Here is a 20,711-nt window from a genome sequence, read left to right on the forward strand (position 1 = left end):
CTACCTGATTTGTGCTTCCTGCCTCCCCATTACGTTTTGTCCTGAAGGAACACAAGTATTGAAACGTTTATGGGCTGGTGAGCTTGTAGGACCAGAAATATCTGGTTCAAAACTGGAAGAGGAGTCATTCCCAGTACTATCTGCACTAGATGCTAATGGTTTCTTAAGGATAGGGCATGCCCGTTTCCTTTTAGAAATGCTTTTCGGTGTCTGAAAAAAAATGGGTCTATATTAGAACACCGAACATTCAAAATGTCGAGTGTTCTAATATCGACCCGTTTTCAGCGAACGCTGAAAATATCAAAGAAACAGAAAACTGAATTTTTTCCTAGGGAAAGAATTCGGTTGTCCGTTTCTGTTGCTTTGGTATTTTCAGCGCTCTGGTGGAAAGTTATGGGTCGGGTTCAGGTAAGTGTGCGACTGAGTGCGGGTTAGGTATGTGTGCGATTGTGTGGACATGAGGGTTAGGGCGGGTTAGGGCACGGGTTAGGTATGTGTGCGATTGTGTGGACATGAGGGTTAGGTGATTTAGGATTAGGGCGAGGGTGAGGTGAGTGTACGATAGTGACGGACCTTAGGGTTTGGGTTAAGGTAAGTGGATAGTTAGTGGTCTGTGTATAGTTTAGTGTAGGGTTAGGTGTAAGAGTTAGGTGTATGTGTGTGGATTGCTGTTTGTTTGGTGTGCTTGTGTTGTGTGTATGTGTTTTGGAACAGCAAATTTTTTCCCTAGGAAAAAATTCGCTGTTCTGAATGTTCAGAGTTTAGTATTTTCGATTGGTAGGGTTCAATATTAGAATACTCGACATTTTGAATGTTCGGTGTTCTAATATAGACCGAAAAAAAGTACCCGCTTAGTCCTATCCCTGCTAAAGAGATCCCCTTTGTCGTAGTCCCCCATGTCCCTGAGGAATTTCTTCCTTTTCCTATCCTTGAGTTGTTCTTCTAAATGTAATAGATCATTGCTAAGTTGTTTGAAGCAGGAAGTATATACAGGCTGCCATTCAAAGTATATGATCTCTTCCCCCAACTTAGTAACATTGACAATTTCTGTGTCAATGGTGCATTCAAAATGTTCTGTAAGAATCTGGACAAATTGCATTGTTGCCTTATGTTGTGCATCTGCCCATTTGTTCAACAAAATCTCATCAGGGTTACTTACTAGGGGTTGTATTTGAATTCTAAGCCCTCTAGGTGTGATATTTTTGGCCATATAAGCCTTGAATAATTTATAATGCCAGACATTACTCCTTAATGTCCTCATGCCTTTATTCAATTTTGCAAAAAGAGTTTCACAGCTGTCTTCAGGAGATGAAAATAGCGACTCCTGTTCACCTGATAGGGGCTATCATGCTGGCTATATATACCGGGCCTCCAACACAGTTGACCATCTGGCCAAGGCTGATCTCCTTCAATATAAAGTCAAAACCAATCATGACAACTCTGCCATTAGATTTGTAACCACATATGGCAGGAATACTAACTCACTTGTGCAAAGTGTCCGAAGCCACTGGAATATGTTGCTGGCTGACCACATATTATCTGCCATCGTACCAACTACATGTTCTTTTTCTTTTAATAAAGGTAAAACTCTGGGTTCTTATTTCAATCACTACAAACACTATACATCATCCGATATGTCACTAACACAAACTACTTTATTGGGTGATCGGTTGATTGGTTGCTTTCCCTGTGGCCACTGTTCCTATTGTTCCAAAATAACTAAATCCAAAACTTTTAGTAGTAGAAACACTGGTCATATTTTATATATTTCTTTTTATGACAACTGTCAGTCAGATTGGGTAATACATTTGGCTACATGCCAGTGTTCGGCATTCTATATAGAGCAAACTTGACGTCCGTTGAAGTTTCGGATGGGTGAACATTTCTGTGACATTAGACATAAGAAAAACACAAATGCCTTATTCAAGCATACATTAATATATCCAGCCGCTTCTTTTAATTTTGTTATTATTGACAGAATAACAGCACACAGATCCAACAAAGCTGGCTGGCATCGCATTTTGAATCAAAAAGAGAAAAGTGGATCATTAAATTAGGGGGATTATTTCCCCCAGGATTAAACGAGCATCTTTAATTTGATCATGTGATCTTGATTACCAGCTATGTATGGGGAATGTTTGATACTAACACATTGACACTGAGGAAGGCATTGTAGTTTTTTGCCAAAACCGGTCTGTATGTATCTTCATTCTATGGTTATGTAGTTTTTTACTACTACCCTAATAAAGCAATTTGGTGCTACAGCTACTGGTCTCCTTTTTATTTTGCATTCTGCCTTGGTTTGAGTTCTTACAGCTGCTATACTTGCAGAGACTCTTGTTGTTCACAGCTTTGTTTGTTCTCTGCTGTTGGCCTGTAGCACCTGCTTTATGTGGTTCTATCCTTGGAATTACTGCTCTTGCCCTGACAAGATGCTCACTTTTTCACCGACCAGCTCTTTTTGGATTGTATAATTTAACTGCTTCTTGAGCATTTCATCTGGATGTATATATTGGGACTATTCAATTTTTACCTATTGGCGGTTTTGGTATGTAATATATGTTCTACGATCTGTGACTTGCATTACTAAGACAATTGGATTTCTTGTTTCCATCCACAAGAACATTGTGCTGTATATGCATTTTATTTACCGTTTCTATGGTATAACGGTATTTTTTATTTAAGATACATCTGGACTATTTACGTGCTGTTCGTTTGTTGGGACATTCAAGAACTTTATAGTGGAATATCATCATGCAAAGGAACTGTTTAACATGTTTATCGAGTGACCTGCAGGGCAGCAACATATTTGGATATTGTGCATTAGTTGGACACTGTTCTCTCAGTGGGGACGAACTTGTGTTTCTGTTATGACCTCGGTTGAGACATTCTAGGGACTGTAACAATTATACTCCACCATATGTTTCGATGTGCACAATATGGAATTCGAATGATTGACAACAGCTCAGTTTACTTGTTAAATGTTATAAGTGCTGATGGTTAGGTTTTTTGACATGTCACTTTTTGGGGATGCTTTATAGTGTGTTAAGATTAATCTGATTGCATCGTGGTGTTTACAGGAGTTATTGTGGGGAATCCGCCATTTTGTTTGGCAACTCATTAGCCTTATACACAATATAATTTTTTCATGTGTACCCAAGTGTGTATGATTTAGTTATGAGTGTGTTTCTGAGCTTCAATCTTTTTAGTATGTGTATATAGGAAATGTCTATGTTATAGGTATCTCTTTTTTTGGAAATTTAATATACTCGAGGGTTTAAACATTTATCTTTTGTTTACCTTCGGATATTTACATATTTTCAGGACAGCAGTAATTGTTGTTTTGTTGGATTTATCTTTTTATACACTACTTTAGGTCCTATTATAACTATAAGGGGCCGACTTTGACAAATATATATTGCCTGTTTTTGATATTACAAGGCATGTATATGACAAAATAATTTAGGATCATTTTAGTTCATTATTGCCTTTGGTAAAGTAGATAACAGTCGTTTCAACTGTCTCCTGGGCAAATAGTTCCTTCTGTTGCCTTTTTAATTTCTATTGTTATCTTTTTCCACCCTTTATTTACGCAAACCAAATATATTGATTTTCATTTATACTAATTGGGATTTTCACCTATTACATTTTTTGGGTTTTGGCAAGCTATTGAACTTTTGTCCATTTTTTCAGGATCGGACTCAGTTTTGTACAAGGTTTGGACACAGCTGTAGGGATCCTATAGGCTGTTATTTTAGATTCATAGATTCATAGATTAGTACTAGGCTAACTGCCATTTTTAAGCCCTAGCCATTATCCTTGTGAGACTCAACCTCTGCACCTTGTGTTTGACCATTAGGCCACCCTCCTAACCCCTTATATGATTTCTCAAACACAAGTTAAAATAAAACTGTTTTCTGAAACTCAGTTGCATTTCATTACTTCTCTTTCTCCCCATATTGTCCTAGTTGCCACTGGTTACAACCAAGCAGGGTGGAAAAGCATACATGAACATTCCTGTCCAAGGAAAAGAAAAGCCATCTGTCTTACAGGTCTTCTTGTACTGAGTCCTGGAACAAAATTTTACCAGATGATTGTTTAGACAGGAGGCAAAAAGTGTACCTGATGAAATCCCCACAGACAGATTAAATCATGGAAAATCCCCTGATTCATTTCCGATTTGCCTTGATCCTACTCAGCCTGTCTGCCACCACTTTTTTTGCTCTGACGGATATAAGATGCCTTATATTAGGCTAACAACCACTGGAGCCTTTATAAGCCTAGCCAGGCATTCCAAATGTAAAATGCAAGTTTATGTGCTGGCCTTTATAAGTAATGTATCTTGCAAGTTTATGCACCTTATAGGTTATTTTAAGGGGTATCTGTAAGCTAGAGCAAGATTTACAGTCTGCCACTGTCCATTAGAGACATAAATGCTAAATTACATGGATATTTCTATAACTATTGGGAAACAATTGTGTTCATTCAGTAGGATACATTATTAGACACAGCAATAGTGATCTCAGAGGCTGTTATCTGTTACCAACCTTTATTTATTTTTATGTGAATGGTAGCAGTATGGTTCAAGTACCATATTGACCAATTGATGGCTGATATTGTCCTTTTCCTGTTTTGGTAGTTCATACCGGTCATGGGGTTGACTTAATAGTCCACCCTGTCTTATTGATTACCTGCCACCATCCAATTTTTGTATTTTTCAGGTGACACCAATTTATTGGTTATTTATTATTATTGACAACACTTATTATAGTGTTTTGGTTACATATATTTGGTTTGGTTGTCTATAAGGATGGATATATCTCAGCTTTTACATGGCTTATCCTCTGATCGTGATGATCTGGCCATTTTTGGCCTAGATTCAAGTAATTCAGGTGAACAGGGGTCGCTATTTTCATCTCTTGAAGACAGTTGTGAAACTCCTAATTATGATGGCTGCCAAAAAAGCAGTAACTAGAAAATAGAAATCAAAGTCTAAACCAACTTTGCTAGCAGTGACAAAGATAGTAACAGAGATAAAACAACTGGAACTGGGGTCTTTAGAAAAGGGTAGGAGTAAATTACACAGGAAAAAATGGGAAATGTGGGACCACTACATGCAGAGGAGGAACGATGTTTAAAAGAAGACAGGATCTGAATGAGCTTTGCAATGGCTGACTGACAATAACTGGATATATTAAAAAGTGATGTGTAATGTATGCAGCTACAGTTGTGTTGGCACTGTTTGTGAAGTATAATGTTTGCAACTGAGATTGTGCCACTATCATTTATTTTCCTTTATTTAAATGCAAGAGTGTCAGTGTCGCACATGATAATTCAATAAATATATTTTGTGTACAAAATACATCACATAGTCAGTTAATTAATTAATTAATTAATTAATTAATTAATTAATTAATTAATTAATTAATTGATCCTAGTTTATTTATATGTCCTTCAAAAGGATTTGAGAATTGCTGATAACATATTATTGAATTCATGCAAGGAAAATCTGAATATGGACTCTGCATTTGAAATGTAATCCTATTTAATCTTCTGTAATTTTAGAAGAAAAAAAAACGTTTTTGTGAAACTACACGTGCATATGTATAAAGTAATCTAGCTACATTTATAGTATACTGTTTGTCATTGGTTTAAAGAAATTAGCAATTGTAGTTGGTTACCACCCTGGACATAAATTAAAGTTTCCATATGTATACCCATAATTTTACCAGTGATTCTGTTGCAAAACTCAAGTTAATTTATTCTCATAAACTGTGAACTACACATGCAAACATCATCTGCAGTTTTTTGACAAAAAAAAACTTTTACTTGCACTTACTCTACACTACAGAATATATAATCCCTTATGCATCACATAAGCAGTCACTGGCTAGTCAGATATTGAAAATGAAATCTTCTGGTTTTACATAATTTGAATCCGTTACTTGTTTTTTACTGTAAACACTAAAAAAAAAACCTTGTAGATTTAAACATTGCAGTCACATAACAGCTTAACCTGGTTTACTTCCATAGGTCGTAACTCTAACTAATGAGTAACAGAAATAACAGAAATATATTCCTATAACAACCCTCTGTTTTCATGAATCACAGTTGATCTTTTTGACATAATACTTGACTTTGTCTAGAATCTAAAACAGTGGTGACCCTTTAGCCTTTGTCTGCATCATGCATCAGAGCATGATTGCTTTTCACTCTATTTCAAAGTCAGTGAAGTATTTAGATACCACACACACACACACACACACACACACACACACACACACACACACACACACACACACTCAGTCTGGTAATACTCATCAATTAAATCTGCTGCTCATTCCACTTTACCTGGGATGTTCGTCTTATGACAATAACAAAAAAATATGAAATTAATAAAAAAAAAGAGTTTTTTTTACATGGGAATTTATCCTTGCATATTTCCCCTTTGGCAAAATTAATGTTTAAAAAATCTGGCCTATGAATATACCACTCAGCTTAGTCTAATGACCTTATATTATATGTCCTATGTGTATTTCAACTAGCATGTTCCACTAAAATCTTCGTGCACAACATTCAGTCCATATGCTAATTATTTTTCTCCAGAATTATCAACTGCAGTCTGTAAGAATTATGTCATTTCAGATAATCAGAATATTCTTAAGTTTGTTTTCAGTGAATGTGCATTGAATGTATTATTAAAACAATCTTTATTTTTATAACATCCATTAACCCTTTGGATATCATTAAAACAACATTTCTCCTCTCCATTTCATTTTCCAAGAAAGCAGAATATATTGATTAAATTTTCAGTACTCAGAAATACATTTTCTCAAGAAAACAAATACTGAATGTACCTAAATCCATGTTACAGATAATTTTAAGTGCTGCGTGCATGTAGTTTTGAAATTAAATTATTTGGTCAAAATATCATTAAAGGACATCAACTTATACAGTAATTTACATTCCTTTTATGAAGCCTTCAGCATTACAAAATACTGTATGAAATAACCAAAATATATTTGCATAAATCTTAGATCACTATGCTAAGAAAGTAATTATATCTATCAGTTCAAGCATCTATGTATGTGGGGGTAGGGTGCATATATGGGTATTTATGTTTATGCCCGCATGCGTGCTTTTCATTTTCTAGCACCCATACACAAATTTTCAAATACATTTTAAAAAGAGGATACAGACATTATTCAACTTGTCACTGAGATACCTCAGTTAACTTAAGAATCATGCAGTTATGCATATCATTTTTTGTGCTACAAGTTTGCACAGTAAACATGCAAAAAAATGGGAGAAGTTAAACCTGCCATCCAGGGTCGTGAAATTAACTGCAAGTAACTGTATTTCCTCATGTAAGTCTTTCTGTGCTACAAAAACATTGCTAAAAACCATTAAACTGTCAAATTCATAATTTATGAATCACTTGGCTTACATTTAATATCTAGATGTCATTATATTAAGACAAAACTAGTTGTGGATGTTTTTCCACACTGTGTGAATCTGAGAACTTTTAAAATAATAATTAAAATGATGTTACATTTATTGTTTGCAAAAACAAATATTAAAACAGGACATTTTCAAATTACAAGTCTTCCCCTGTGTAAATCAGATAGTATGAATGTTTCTCCTTCTCTTTTACTGAGCATGCAACCTAAAGGTCAGAGGTGCCATATACAGAAAAGCTGAAAGCTGTAACTGTAGTGGTGACATATCTCTGTGCTTATTGAGTTTGAAGAATAGTTCTCATGCATTGTACTTCAGGAGTGTCAGATTACAGTCACTGAAAACAGTCCACAGATAAAGGATGATGTGGATTTTTCCTTGTTACTCTGCCCAGCACGTCTCTTTTCTGAGAATGAATTTCATGTTGTGGCATTTAACTGTACCTTGCACACAGTTCAGTCTTTAATTTATCTGGGAGAATATAATCCCACATAGAAGTCGATTTACCATACGCAGTCACATAACACAGCTCTTCCCAAGAACTGATCTTATCACACTATTTAATTATGGCATCTTTGAAAAACACTGCCACTTTAAAAACTTTTAATCCTCTGCATACCAGTTAGGCAAACACCTTACTGTAAGAAGTCAGACTTTGAAAGTTCCTTACCATAATAGCTGTAATGACAAAAAGTCCTGACTGTAGAACGTGACAGTTTAACACGTACTCTAAGAATCCTGTGAAATCACATTCATCAGTCTGTTTATGTATTCTTTCTGTTAGAAATCCCTGCCGTGCACATAGCAGCTATTACTTCAATGAATCCATACTAAACTGTACAGCTTTCATTATTGCCTTCTAAACCTGAAAAGCAATAATGTATTAGCTTTTTAACTCCAGGGAAACTTCCTTTCAGAACTTTTTCAGTCATTGCAGAGCAAAATAAAATGTGCTCACCCTATTATACATCTGTAAGATAGATCAGACCAAAGGTAGTACCAAAGACTTCAGTGTCATCTGCTTCCCATTATGCAATTATTTTGTGAACAAAAGGTCAGCTATCCTAGCCTTCTTATTTCAACAACACTGCTGAAATGTCTATTCTGTCAGCTAGTGTGGCGATGTCAGATCCTGCCCTTTCCTTCATGCCACTGCTCCCTCTCTCATCTGCCAAGTGTGCCATAAATGTTGCTGGCAGATGAGATAACACACGATTATTTTTAGAAAAGCTAGCTGGCTCTGCCACTGTTACCAGTTCTATAATACACTGTCCATTATCAGTAACTCCAATGAGACATAAAAGCGTTTTGTGGCAAGAACTTTTTTGTTTCAGAATAATATGGACAGCTACTATGAATACACAAAGTTAAATCAAACATGGCATACTGCAAAGACTAACTTAAGTACATGAAACAAAGCACTGGCCAGCTTAGTTGGCATCTTTTTCAGTTACAATTCACACTCTAAACTGACAAAAAATAATTCAGCCATCATCTAATGCCCACTCATATTACATTTTGGAATGCTGTTGACTCTGAACGACTTTGTCATGATCTCTCATGTGTAGTTTATTCCACATATTCCCTTTACACAAACAATGCTGCATTCATTATAGAACTCCACATTTCTAACTCTTCTCCTAGGCAAGCAATGGTTCATAATATGTCTTTGTAACAAAAAGAGCTGTGTCTACTTATCTAAACTTACAACATTGCAGTTTTAGCATCATGTCTCACAAAATATGCACACATGTTTCTGACCTAACATTCTCAGTTCTCATAGAATCTGTATATTTTCTGTCCTTACTTGCTTACAAACAATATATGAAATAAGTTTACTAGAGACAATCTATTCTGACACTTTTATTTTAGCATTTCATCCATCTAACACATTTCTTTGACCTTCTGGCACCAGTAACAAAAAATAAGTAGTTTAGTCTTCTACCCATCAGTAACTGTGCTAGAGAGAGTCCTACATTCTGCAGAAATGCATTTCTGTATTTCAGTATTAAGAGAGAGCGGTCATAATGTGTAGAAGTTTCACATTTTCTCATGTGATTTTCACGTATTTGCTCTTTTTTTCTCCATGCGTTTATTATTTTGGACACATGGAGGGCTAGATGTAATATGTTTAAATTCATTCCCACTGTTCAGCAAAATCATGAAGCTCTCAATTCATAAATCCTGGGCTACCATCAGACATAGTTTATCAGGCTTTCCATGTTTATTAAAGATTTGTTTCAAAAGCAGTTATCTCATTATGGCTTGTAGTTTCACATAGTTTTGCACTTTTCCACAGCTTCAGTTATAAATTCTACACACAACAGATAGTAAACATCTTTGTTATTGAAAATAAATTGACTCCAGTATTCATCCTTGGGCGTATCACATGTAGCATTAGATCCTCTTGCTGCTTCTGATTATGACACTTGGAGGCTTATAGTGCCTGCATATTTGAACTGTTTCATACTGAAATTGGTGCGCCTTGTTTGCTGTAGCATAGACTAGATCCAGGCCTGCTGAATCTAGCTTTGCTTGCATAACTTGAGCACTAATCCAGGCCTTCTTTTTTGGAGAAGGTTCCCCTGCACCCCAGTGGTAGGAGTGTGCAGTTAGAACTTGTCTGATTGAAGACTACAAGAACAGGGCTCAGTTTTGAGATTTTTTTTACTCGTTAATTGGGTAATTTGTTTAAAAGCCTTTTCTGATTGCTTGTAGTCATCTAAAGCTGTTTTAAGCGTATTTTTTTTACTGTTATTAGTCGATTAACGCTGTTTTAAGTGTATGTTTTACTGTTTTTGCCTTATCTTTTCAAAAAACAATTTTCCTTGTTTCCCACTTTTCTAAGCTAGTATAGTCCAGTTTTCAGGCTAGTGCTGAATTCAGGGCTGTGTTACAATTTTCTGAGTTGCCCATACCTTACTTGGATAGAGGGAGGTTTCTCTGTTCACCTGTGAGAGAGGGAGCTTTGAGCAGCCATGTGTCCCTGGAGGAGTGGTTCCAGCCCAGAAGTTAGTAGTTTATAGGCCATTTTGGGCTAATTTCTATCTCTTTCATTTCCCTGCTGTAAAAACCACGTTTGCATGGTTTTGCACGTCTGGGCAGCGCCAGTTAGCTAGGGCTAAATTTATTCCAGCTCTAACAAGTCTCCTCTTCAGTTTTTCCCTTGACAGTAGTCTAACTCTCAACCTAAGCACTTAAAAAGCATCCTACAGTCCAGCACTTGCCCAGACCTAATAGCAAGCACTAATATACCCCAACTCTTGATTGCCCAGCACGGCAAGGCTCATTATTCACCCCTCACCAACCAAGCGACTAAGCAGCTTACCCTACTATTCAGGCATGACCAAAGGGCAATTTCAGGTATACTCTCCAGTCCAGCTGGTGAACCTGGGTATCCTGAGGCAATGTTGCAACTGCCTCATGTACACAGATAACCCTCTCCTCCTACCACAAAACAATATATGCGAGAGATGCAATTATATAGCTAAATTGGAGGCAAAGCTCTCTCCACCCAAGACTGGAACAGGTAGTCATGAGGAGAAGTTTAACACTTGCACCACACCTCCAGCCTCACATAGACATACTAAACCAGCACCGGCACAAAATACACATAAATACATGAATTCATACTTGGAGGCTCTAAATAAAAACCTGCAAAAGCATCACAGACCTCCAAAGCAGACAACCAAAAAACCTGCACCTCCCGTCACAAACCAGACAACACATAAAACACAAAATCAGTGTGCCTCACAATCACAGCCCTTAAGGCAAAATAATATACCTAACACACTAGTAATAGGTGACTATAGTCAAGCACACTGATGTCCCACTCACTAGTCTGAACAAGGAGAAGGTTACTGTTAGCTGCCTGTCAGGAGCCAGAATCCGCCACATAACACAAGCACTCAGGTCACTCCAGAAGAAGTACAAATATGACTCTGTCATTGTTCATGTTGGTGTGAATGACCTGAGACATACCTTCCTGGACTACATGAAAAGAGACATGGAAGAGCTCTCTGATCATGTAGCCCAGGTGGGTATGACCCTGACCCTGAGTAGCATCCTGCCCTCACCAAGAATGATACAGCAGTATAATTATTTTATTTATTTTTATTTGCAGTTGCTTTACCAGGATAGTCCATTGGGCCTTGAGAACCCATTTTCAATGGAGTCCTGGGGAGAAAATCTCCACATTTAGATTATACAAGGATTTAATAGCACACTTGATTACATGATGATTACAAAGACTATCATTTGTACAAATTGGTTTTATAACACTTAATCTAGCAAGTTTACATTGAGAGTAGTATAGACACAGACCAAAAAAGACAAAATGAAAGTTAGAAGTTTTTTTTTTTTAGGATAGCTAGAGAGCTAAGAAATTACTGGTGTAGTTAGGGAGATATATGCTGCAGGCATGCAAGCATGCCTTTGCTATAAGGGATTTAAAAGAAGGAGTAGAGAAAAGGTATTAGTAGGTTATGAGGGATGGGAGCAGGAGCATTCCCAAGTGGATGTTAGGTGAGAGTGTAGTGATTTTTTAAAAACTGGGATGCTAGCGATTGTGCGAATGGTGGGGGGAAGGCAGTTCCATAGGCGTGCAAGTGGGAAGGATAGAAGGTTTTGTCCTGGGGGATGGAGGGGTCTATGGACTTCAATAAGGTTTTGATTGTTGGATCTTGAGTCTTTGTGTGTGGTGCATTTTAAAGGTAGTAGAGATGGAGGGACAGAGGTGTGGTTGAAATATGAATTTATGGGCATATGTGAGCTGGGTATATGAGAGGTAATTGGGTAGTTCTAACCAGTTGAGTTTGTGGAGAGGTTCACAGTGATGCATAGATGATTTGGTACTGGTGGCGAATTTGGCTATTTTATTATAACAAGAGGATAGTTTGGTTTTGAGTGATGTTTGTATGTTTGTTAGAAGAGGGGCACCATAGAGAAGGGAAGGAAGGAGAAATGTAGAGGAGAGAGAAAGCTTAGTAGATTTGGTGAGGAACCTATTGTGTCGATAGAGCATGCCAAGTTTTTGGTGGATTTTTTTATATTTAGTAGTAGGTGGGAGTTGAATTTCAGTTTGTTGTCGATTTGGACTCCTAACAGTTTGGATTCGGATACTAGCTGTAGAGGCGTATTATTTTGGCTGGTGATGGGGAATGAATTTTTATCAAAGTTATTGGCTTTAGAGGGTGTAAATATCATAAGTTTAGTTTTAGTGGCATTGAGTGCTAGATGGTTGTGTTTCATCCATTGTTCTGTTGTGGAGAAGGACTCTTGAGTAAGTTTTAGAAGAGTTGGAATGGATGAGGCAGCACAGATGATTGTGGAATCATCAGCATATTGTATGATGTTTGCATGAGGGATAGAGAGGAAGAAGTCATTTATGAAAATATTAAAGAGGAGGGGGCCTAATATAGAGCCTTGTGGGACACCTGTTGGGGTATTGAGAAAGGAGGAGGTTGCCTTTTTCCACTTGACAGCTTGTTGTCTGTTGGAAAGATAGCTGGTAAACAAAGTAAGGGATGAAGGTGAAAGGTTTAGGTTGGATAGCTTATTAAGAGTATGTGAGATAGTATCAAAGGCCTTAGAGAGATCTAGTAGAATGGTAGAAACAGTGAGGCCAGAGTCTCTAGCTTTATTCACAGTTTCTAGGAAGGATAGGAGGGCTGTCATAGTGCTATGATGGGGCCTGAAACCATGCTGGGTAGGAGTTAATAGTTTGTTGTCTAAGAGATGAGGAAGTAGTTGAAGATGGATGCATTTCTCTGATTTTGAAATGGGAGAGAGGATGGCAATGGGACACCTTTATGCAGGGAATGATATAGGCTTTTTCCAGATTTGAGGAACAGTACTTTCTAGGACAGAGCGGTTGATAAGGATACTTATTGGGAGAGCAATAGCTTCTATGCTGAGGAAGTATGAGGTGATGTTATCGGGGCATTGCATGGTTTTAGTTTCTGTAGGAGTTTTTATGATGGAAGTAGGAATAGGTTTAAGGAGGAATGGAGGTGGTAGAGAGGGTGGGGAAGGAGAGAATGGAGTTTGTGGGCATGGTGGTTGTAGAGAGGTGGAGATAGGAGGGGGATTGTTATTTGAAAAAGAAGAGCTAAGTTTGGAGATAGAGTCTGTGAAGAAAGAGTTAAATTGGGTGGCTAGGTCAATGTCTAGTGTATTTGGGGAGGGGTTTGGGTTTTCAGCAGTACCTGGTTTTAAGAGGATAGATATGCCTCTCCAGAACCTTTGGGGATTGGTTTTGTGGTTGCTATGTAGGTGGGTGAAATAGTTTTGACGGTCTGCTGAGATGAGTTTTTTAACTGTGTTACGGAGGGTTTTGTATTTATTAAGGTTAGATGTAGTTTTGTTTCTATGGTACTGTGTCCAGGCTTTGTCTCGAAGTTTCATAGTGGTTAGTGTTTCTTTAGTTAACCAGGGGGAGGTTTTCTTTTTTATTCTTTTGGTTATTGGGGGAGCATAAGTATCAAGAACTTTTAGGAAGGTTGTGTTAAAGTCAGAGATAGCATTTTCAAGGGGTAAAGTTTTTAAGTGGTTCCAGTTGATTGATTTTAGGGAGTCAGAGAAAGCTTCCAGGTTAAAGTTTTTATGGCAGCGGGTGGTGATATAATTATGTGTGACTTGCCATGGAGAAGGCAGATGCCTAGTAAAGATGGGAAGGTGATCGCTGAGGGAGTCAGGAAGGGTGCCATTGTTGGGGTAGTAGTGAGGGTGGGAGACTAGAATCCAGTCTAAGATGTTACCACTAGTGAAGTCTTTGCATGGTCTAGTCATGGTGTTGATAAGTTGGGTGTAGTTATATAGGTTAATATTGAGGGGGTGAGAAGGGGATTGAATGGAGGACCAATTGATATTGGTGTCTCCCATAATTATAGTTTCATTTGAGATATTAGTAGAAAGCCAAGAGAGGATCTCTTCGAGTATTGGGATATTGTTTCCAGGTGGAATGTAAATGGAGGCTATGTATATGGATTTGTATGTGTTTAGTTGAAGTTGAGCAAGTAAAAGTTCTGCATTAGTAAACTGGGGAATAATTTTATTATAAGGTGTTATACACAGGGAGGATGAATAGAGTAGTGCTACACCACCACCTTTTTATGGGTTCTGTCAGCTCTGATGATAGAGTAATTGGTTGGGACTATTTCTGCATTTTGTATATGAGGTTTTAGCCAAGTTTCAGAAATGGCTAAGATGTCTGGTTTGTTATGTAGCAGCCAGGCATGAAGATTAGGGATTTTGTTAGTTAAGCTTTGTGCATTTAAAGATGTAAATAGAATAGATTTAGTAATTGATGAAGAGGGGTTTAGGCCTGGGTTGGGGTGTATGTCACCAGATAGAAGTGTGGGAGTTAGAATTTGGGTTAAATAGTTGAGGTGTTTGGGTAGTTTTGTATGTGTGGTGTGAGTAAAGAACTTAGTGGAGGTTATGGAGGGGAGAGTGTTTGTTGAGGTTTTATGCGGAGGGATGATTTTATATTGAAAATATAGATTATGTTTGATGGGATATAGTTCTGGAGAGATGGAATTGTAATGGTTGGTTTGTGAATTGTGGTGGTGGTAGGTTGTGTGCAGGAGTGGGGTGTGGATAATGGGATTAGGCTTGGTTAGATAGTATATGTAGCAGAGGTTTAGAAGGAGTAGTATTTGAAATGTGAGAAAAGAGTATTTTAAAAGCATGTTAGGATTTGGTAGGCAAGGTAGATGTTCAATAAGGGGAGGGGGACTGTGTGAAGAAGGTTGCTGTGCGTGGGGGTGGGTATGGGGAGTGGGAGTGGTGTTAGTGTTAGAGGAAGTAGGAGTGGCTTAAAGGGTATAAAGTTAGATGTAGTGGGGGTGGGTGGGAAATGGGGGTAGGGTATGGGGGATCAACAAAAGAAGAGAAAAGTAAAAAAGTATCAGCTGCAACTGCTGGTGGTGTGGACACATAAGGAGGTATGTTGGGTGGAGAAACCAGATAGGGATGAGTGTTCGGTAGGGATGTGTGAGAGGTGTTTAGTTGAAAGTAGTGTTGTACAGGAGGTAAACCAGAAGGTAGTCAGAGAGAGAAATTCCGACTCTAAAATAGGTAGTCAGTTTAAATAGGATGGAAGTCAGGTAAGGTTACAGATAAACTGGCAATAGGTTATTGGGTGCTGCCACCTAGCGGTGACATGGAAGAAAAGCAGGCAGCAAAGGAGCAAGGACACTAACAGCTTTTACTGTGAGAGTATCTGGAACTAAGGTAACTTAGGGGGAGAGAGTAAGTTTGTGTGGTCCACGGTATACTACTGTGTCACTTACAATAGATATTAGACAAAGAAAAAGTATTACTAGGTAGGCAGTACAGACACGGTGGATAAGGCTACCTACATTCCAAGTTTAACTTTATGGACAGTCTTCAGGAATTCTGTGATGCAGTCAAACAGGTAAGTTCCAGGGTGTCCTCAGAGGTGAAGCAGGAGGAATTCCGTAGGTGGAATGAGGAGGGGAGGGAGTTTCTATTCAGAGATTCTGGAATAAGGAAATTCCAAGTTTAACTTTATGGGCAGTCTTCAGGAATTCTGTGATGCAGTCAAACGGGTAAGTTCCAGGGTGTCCTCAGAGGTGAAGCAGGAGGAATTCCGTAGGTGGAATGAGGAGGGGAGGGAGTTTCTATTCAGAGATTCTGGAATAAGGAAATTCCGAGTTTAACTTTATGGGCAGTCTTCAGGAATTCTGTGATGCAGTCAAACAGGTAAGTTCCAGGGTGTCCTCAGAGGTGAAGCAGGAGGAATTCCTTAGGTAGAATGAGGAGGGGAGGGAGTTTCTATTCAGCGATTCTGGAATAAGGAACGAGGAGGTGACAAACAAGCAGCGCTACCGTGGGGACCACAGGAGCTAAATGTGAAATCGTATTGCCAAAGTAGTATAAAGAAAAAATTATCAATTTCAACAATTGGCTAAGCTTCTGGTGTCATTCAAAGAGGATCCAGTGTCTTTCAGCCTGGGATGACATGCTTGACAGGCCTCGTTGCTTCGCAAGAGACGGCTTCCACCTGTCACCCCTAGGCTTTCGCATACTGGCCAAGGCTCTTGCTGCCCCCATAGTCCCTTTTTAGGCAAAGCTCAAAAGTCAAACCCACCTCCGTAAACAGCACAAATAAAAAAATGAGGGTTATGCTACTCAACACCAGGAGTTTAAATCTCAAAATGCACACTCTCAAAGCACTCCTCAGTATGGAGAATGTCGACATCTGTGCAGTAACTGAAACCTGATTCAAGGCTCCACAGAGCACCCCAGCACTACCAGGCTACAACTCATACCACACATTTTGGCCACAGAAGATGGACCGAAACACAAAAGAAAGGAGTGTATCCCTATTCATCAAGGATACCTACACCTCCAGGTTAGTGGAGCAGCATGATACCTCCGAGATCATCCATGTGCAACTCACATCAGGCAAATCTGCAGTGCAAATTGTGGTCTGCTACAGATCACCCTTCATGACCCAGGACCACCACTCCGCCTTTCTGAAGACACTGGAAAACATGAAGGTCCTACCGAACACCCTGATATTAGGTGATTTCTATTACCCTACCGTTAACTATAAAAACTACTCAAGTACAAACATCCAGGTCCAGCGCTTCCTGGAATTTATCAACTCAAATGCCCTGGATCAGCTGGTAAACTCTCCTACCAGAGGTAAAAACATATTGGACCTGGTCATCACCAACACGGGTAACAGGTGTTCCACACCAGAGGTCAACCCGTCACTGGTTAGATCAGACCATAAACTAATCACTCTGGATGTCCACACCACACCACCACCTCCAACCAAGGAAACCACAGTGAAAAACTTTTCTATAGCAAACTTCACCTTACTTAAGACAGAGGTGGTAAGTTTCACAGCCCCCACGCTAAAGGATAACAGTGTCCAAGATGCAGGAACCTTTACAAATGCACTGTATGAGCACCTACAAGGATGCATGGATCATGCCATCCCTAGCAAAACCAAGACTCACTCCTCTAAGAGAAGGAAACCAGTCTGGTGGACCCCTGCCATAAACAGGCTATACAATAGAAGGAGGAAACTAGTTCAGAAAAAAAGCAAATCCCAAGAAGGAAAGACATCCCTGATCAGTATCAGTAAGAAACTAAAGTACCTCATAAAATCCTCCAAGGCTAACTTTGAAAGAAAAATAGCCAAGGATTCAAAAGATAACCACAAAGCCTTCTTTAGCTATGTCAAGAATCTAAGTGGCAACTCGCAGATATGCTCTGAGCTAGTGCAAAATAGCACAAAATATACTGAACCCAATGATATTCCCAACATCCTGGCAGATAGATTCAGTGCAAACTTCACCCCCCTCTCACCCCAAAAGGGCCTACAATACCTGAAAAATGTAGTGTCCCGGAAATCACAGACGCACAGGTGAAAACAACCCTTTCAGAAGCCAAAAGCACAGAGTCAATGGGGCCAGATGGCGTCCCAGGCTGCATCTTGCACGAACTACAGAACAAACTAACCCCCCACCTAAACACACTGTTCAACCTCAGCCTCTCCACAGGCTACGTGCCCATAGAATGGCGCACAGTGACGGTTATTCCACTCCACAAAGGAGGGGCCACAACTGACCCTGGTAACTATCGCCCCATAAGCCTGACTAGCCTTGTCTGCAAGGCTATGGAGCACATCATCATGGAACCCATTAACAAAGACATTGGGAACCTCCAAACTCTTGACCCGACCCAGTGTGGCTTTGTTAAGGGCAGATCATGCCTACTAAACCTGGTTAACTTCTTTGAGACAGTCACCAAGGCCATAGATGAGGGAGAGGTAGTTCACACAGCCTACCTTGACCTAGCCAAGGCTTTTGACACCATTCCCCACTCAGGAATTATAGAAAAACTCACCAGCCTGAACATAAACCCCTACATCATGAGATGGGTTGACAACTGGCTTACAGATAGAACTCACATGGTAAGAATAGCGGGCTCCAGGTCCAACTCTAAACCAGTCACAAGTGGAGTCTCACATGGCTCAGTCCTGGGACCCCTACTGTTCAGCATATACTTCTCAGAAGTACAGGCAAACACAGGAGGACTATGGCTAACCAGGTTTGCTGATGACTGCAAACTGAGAGCCATAATTGACTCTCCGGCTGACACGGACATCCTCCAAAAGGGCCTTACTGAGACGGACACCTGGTATCAAAGTCATGTTCTCAAGCTAAATGCCAAAAAATGCATAGTGATCCCATTTGGGAAAAACAAAACACCCATGAATTACCACATAGGTGGCAGCCCCCTTAATACAGATCTGGGGACCCAGGTAGATAGTAATCTCTCCTTTAACAATCATATTGCCAAAGTAGTTAGGAAATCCTTCTGTGTAGCCCATCTAATTACTAAAGGGTTTGCATCTAGAAATAAAGAGGTTATAGTGCCCCTCTACTCGTCACTCATCAGACCCATCATAGAGTACAATGCCCCGTTTGGGATGTACCTCACAAGACATTTCCAACAGCTGGAAAGACCACAAAAGTACATCACCAAGAGGATTACTGGTCTCAAACATATGTCCTATGCAGCCCGACTGGAAAAACTCCAGCTGTACTCAGTGGCATATTGCTTACTCAGAGGAGATCTCTGCCTGACTTACAAAGCCATGTCCAACTCAGAATTTATGGACATGCTCCACCTAAAGAAATCCAAGTCACTGCGAGCCACCCGCTCTAGTGAGCTAAACCTCGCCACAACAATAAATAGAACATGCTAGAGGGATAAATTCCTGTCACAGATACTCCCCATGCTTTGGAACAAAATTCCTAACTACATTAGGCAGAGCCCCTCACTAACACTCTTCAAGAGAAACCTTGACGAGTGGATGGGTAACAGAAAATACACCCTGGGATCACTTAATTGGCTTTTCTTGACAGAGGCTCAGTTAATTAATCAATGGGGCGGTGAAAGCTGACACACTCTGGCTAGGCTTATAAATGCCCTCGGGCAGATAACCTAGTACCTACCTATAAACCTATGAACCTATTTCTGAATCATTTTTCAGTCTGATCTGATATTTTCACCTGTAAATGATTTCAGTAGCTCTTTCATTAAGTTTGATAATACCTACATGTGAATTATGAATTTTTAAGAAGCAGTGCATCTCAGATCTGACTAGGAATCATAATTTATATCTGTTGAACATCAAGCTTTGCATATGTGAAAACTCATTTCAGTAAGGAAAATATACTCAGATTGCAAGATTTGCCGATTTCATTTGATTTGATCAGCCATTTCATGACAGTGTCTTGCAGCAGCTGCAGCCCTGTGTCCAACTTTGCTGATACATGTAACTATAAAATTAATCATAAGACTTCCAAATCTTTCCTTATCAAGTGTTTCAATTTTTATAACCTAATATGTCCGATAGATTAATTCTAAATTTATAAACCATCATTTTTGCAAACACAACAATAGTCTCAACAGTCTTGTTGGACCCTTTGGTTAGTAGGTTAGTACTATGCAAGCAGTTCAAACAACTGTATATAGCCTAACCGTTCGTCCTAGGAAGTGTTGCCAGTAGGTGTACCTTCCTAATTGAAAAGGGCCATTCTACTAATCCAAGGTAAATTTATGTGAATGCATTCAATCATCAGTACTTAACATGAAGGAGGCTAAGGTGTTACACCATGTTACATGCAAAGGAAGATTGTTCCACAAGTAGGGAATCCTTTGGGTAATGAACCTATCCATCCAGAAAGTTATATTTATGTAGCAATGTAAGTTGATAGTTTTGAAGTGAGTAATCCCAACATTAAAAAGTGTTTCTGAGATGGACAACACCTACTAAAACAAAGTCTCTCATAGCCTAAAAGAGTTTGTATGAGATAGAAAAATGTGAGACTTTTTTAAGCTATCTAGACTGCTAAGAGAACCTAGCACTTTGATACCCTTGGTTAGGAAGCACTGAAATACTGAATGGAATGTTATAATCAGTGATCTTCCTAATAAGGAAGGAATAAGCAGGTGGGAGGTGGAATTAGACCTCTTTGAATTTTGAGAATATACCTTTGAATAATTAAGTGGGCTGTGAAAAATAATTTCCTTACTCTGACCCATATTTGTTGATCAAAGAACAGTTCATTATCAGTGAATGTGCAGAGATCTCTAATGACTTTATTGACCTTAAGTGGGGTTCCATTTATGTGATAATTAGTTGGAAAGACTTGTTTCTTGTGTGTGACTGCACTATATTTTTTTGAATTAGGTCTAAAGAC

The 20,711-nt window shown here is 39.0% G+C and overlaps 1 protein-coding gene across 1 annotated transcript in view; it reads left to right on the plus strand.

The window, feature by feature from the left end:
- The window catches only part of RGS22 (regulator of G protein signaling 22), a 971,253-nt gene that overhangs the window by 714,290 nt on the left and 236,252 nt on the right, over positions 1 to 20,711 (plus strand). The gene's annotated exons all lie outside the window — the stretch shown is intronic.

The sequence above is a fragment of the Protopterus annectens genome, chromosome 3.part0, assembly GCF_019279795.1.
Source record: "Protopterus annectens isolate FY-2018-M chromosome 3.part0, PAN1.0, whole genome shotgun sequence".
Lineage (NCBI taxonomy): Eukaryota > Metazoa > Chordata > Ceratodontiformes > Protopteridae > Protopterus > Protopterus annectens.